Below are 3,604 nucleotides of genomic sequence, written 5' to 3' on the forward strand. Positions count from 1 at the left end.
GACAAATGCTACTTCAGTGTTTGTAACCTTGTGTGTGTGTATGTGTGTGTGCTCAGTCATGTCTGACTCTTTGCGGCCCCACGGACTGTAGCCCGTCAGGCTCTTCTGTCTGTGGAATTTTTCAGGCAAGAATACTGGAGTGGGGTGCTGTTTCTTCCTCCAGGGGATCTTCCCAACTCAGGGAACCTGCGTCTCGCGTCTTCTGCATTGGCAGGCAGATTCTTTACCACTGAGCCACCTGGGAAGCCCATATGTATATAAAATATACTAAAATATATTTTATTTCTAGTATTTTACTAAAATACTATATACTAAAACACCCATGTGGTTCTGCCATGTTATTTGCTCTCAAGAAAGGGGCAAAGTGAAGAATCCTAGTGCAACTCGGCGGGCCCAAATGTGGACCTTCCCACAGACAATGGTGCGCTTGCCCCCACCCCCAGAGCACTATCCCTTTTGCTGTTCCCAACTCCCGTTCCTGCAGCAGGAAACCCCAGTGGTCTGGCCTGGGCACTGGGGGAGTCGAAGGCACCTGAAGGGCCGACTGGGCGTAGGAGGACACACGACCTTTAAAACGTAACAACACTGCAGCATGGGGAGTGGGCTGTGTGGCTGGGGCAGCTGCCAGGACCCTGTCCTCTGGTACACATGGGTGTGGGACGGTCACTCCTCCAGAAGAGCGTGTTCCATCAGAGTACTTCTCAACATTGTTTTTGGTACAAAATAAATGCAAAGGAGCTGCGGGGTGGGGAGTGGCGCAGGCTGGGCCAGCACCCTCTGCAGACCTCAGATCATGGCAGCGCTCTTGGGCTCAGTTGAGGGGGGTGGAGGTGCTGCTGCTCCGGAGGATTTGCAGGCCCAGCAAGTAAAAGCCCAAGCCTGTCCCATCTTGTCCTCATGGACTGTGCTTTCAGTTCACAGACATGTATCCGAGCCAGTTATATATGGAGGTAGTAGAACTCACGTTGGAAGATAGCATCTGGAGGTTACGCCTGAAGAACAGCTGACACCTGCTGCGTTGGGTGTCATGGGTGAAAATGCTCTGGGGCCTTGTGGGCCTCCCGAGCATCTAGTGGGGGCTTTGGAGAGGGTGTCAACAGCCTGCCTGATGCCTTTGTGCTAATCAACTGTGATGAGGATGCCTGATTTTCCACCCCACTTCTCTGGCCACCAGTTAACTGAAAGACAGTTCCCTGGATACCCAGCTTCCAACCTGGTTCTCTTGACTCCTTGAAGAACTTGCACAAGCAAGTTAAGTATCTACGGAATGCTGAGCAAAAACCCTTATTAAATACATGAGCAAAGCAAAATTAACAAAGTAAAAGCAGGAAGCAGTCACAGGTAAGGAGGAGTTGTGATCCTAGAGGCAGGTGCCTGTAAGAGGAGAGGGCAGGGGGACGAGAGAATTACACACTGCCAACCTCAGGCAGAAACTCAGAGACCCTTCTCCCTGCTCTCCATTCCATCCCCAAGGAGGAAGCACTAATAGAGAGTCAATGACCACTGAGGTCCCAGGAACACAGAATGCACTGATGATGGGAAGGCCGCTTTTGGTGGGAGGAGTACTTGTGTGAGACATACGCATGATTGTACAGGCTCTTAAAGCCTGTTGTTCACAGTGAAGTGAGTCAGAAATAGAAAAACATTGTGGAATCTAGAAAAACAGTACTGACGAACCTATTTGCACAGCAGAAATTAGAGACGCAGACAGAGAGAACAAACTTGTGGATGCAAAGAGGAAAGGAGAGAGTGGGACAAATGGAAAAAGTAGTGTTGAAACATATATATTCCATGTGTAAAATAGCTAGTGGGAAGCTGCTGCATAACAGGGAGATCAAACTGGTACTCTATGACAACGTAGAGGGGTGGGATGGTGTTGGGGGTGGGAGGGAGGTTCAAGATGGAGGGGACATATGTATGCTTATGGCTGATTCATGTTGTTGGATGGCAGAAAGCAACACAACACTGTAAAGCAATTATGCTCCAATTAAAAATAAAGAAAGAAATAGACATGGTTAAAGCACAGTCACCATATGACCTGAGAGCACTTCCCTGTCTTACAAGGGCACAGAGTCAGAGAAGAAGAATTCGGACTTTGTTTTGGGGTTTAGGGGAGAGAGCAGCTTACCTTTCATCCTGTCTGTCCTGTCCTCAGGGTGATAAGAGGCCAGGGTGGGCTCAGGGAGAAGAGGCAAAGAGGAGACCACTTAAGATGGCCTCTAGAACATCATCTGTGTTAGAGGAAAGGACGCCCTGAAATTCCCAAGTCCAGCACAATGGTAGGAAAACCGTGGGGATCTGAGGTTGAAGGGCAGGCTGGGAAGAGCGCTCATTTATCTGATGTGTCCTGTGCAGGGATGCCCCAGGAATCTAGATGGAGGTGAATTTGTGGGATGAGGAGGGTGCTCACTCACCAGACTCCACCTGCAGCTACTGTGTGTCCCTAGCATGCCCACTGAGCACTGGTACTCTGGGCTGATCCCCATCTGCCTTCCTGGCAGAAATACTGAGTTGGCCAAAAGATTTGTTATTGGTTACCTTCCCCCCCACCCCCCCACACCACCCCTACCCGCCCCATAGGCTGTTGTGGGGAAAACCAAAGGATCTTTCTGTCCAACCCAGTACTAGCGAAGATGTATTCAACTCATTTCCCCTGAGGTCATATACCATGTGACTTTTCTCAACAAGCTAGTATCAAGACACATCCTAAATGACCATGTCATTGAGCAGTAATTTACACCAGCTCAAGCATCCGGACCAGAGCACTTCCAGTGTGCTGGGACCTTGAGTTGGAAGGAGCCCAGTAGAAGATGTGCAAGTTGAACTTCTCTCCCCCAGCTGTGGGAGGAGGAGAGGGAACATGCCCCCAGGGCAGAAGGCACATTAGTGCAGACACGTGCCACACACATTGATCATTTTCAATGGATATGATTTATATACCACCTTCGTTTAAAGAACTCCTCTTAAGGTCTTCCCTGGTGGCTCAGTGGTACAGAATCAGCCTTTTGATGCAGGAGACATGGGTTCGATCCCTGATCTGGGAAGATCCCACATGCAGCAGAGCAACTAAGCCCGTGCACGAACTATTGAGCCTATGCTCTAGAACCTGGGAGCCGCAACTACTGAAGCCCAGCATGAAGCCCATGCTGAGCCAGTGCTCAGCAACAAGAGAAGCCCATGTACCCACCACAACAGAGTAGCCCCTGCTTGCTGCAAGTAGAGGAAAGCCCTTGTGCAATGAAGACCCAGTGCAACCAAAAATGTGTACATGCTGAGTTGCTCGGTCGTGTCCAACTCTTTGTGACCCTATGGATTGTACCCACCAGGCTCCTCTGTCCATGGGATTCTCCAGACAAGAATATTGGAGTGGGTTGCCATTTCCTACGCTAGGGGATCTTCTTGACCCAGGGATCAAACCCATGTCTCTTGTGTCTCCTTCTTGGCAGGTGGATTCTTTACCACTAGCACCATCTGGGAAGCCCAACCAAAAATAAAATAAGTAAAATTATATTTTAAAAAACTCTTTAAGACTGCTTTGTAAAAATTCACACAACACAATACAAGCAATTTTTTTTGAAAAGTGGGTTTGGAAATCAGTACAAGG

The sequence above is a fragment of the Cervus canadensis genome, chromosome 8 (assembly GCF_019320065.1).
Source record: "Cervus canadensis isolate Bull #8, Minnesota chromosome 8, ASM1932006v1, whole genome shotgun sequence".
NCBI lineage: Eukaryota > Metazoa > Chordata > Mammalia > Artiodactyla > Cervidae > Cervus > Cervus canadensis.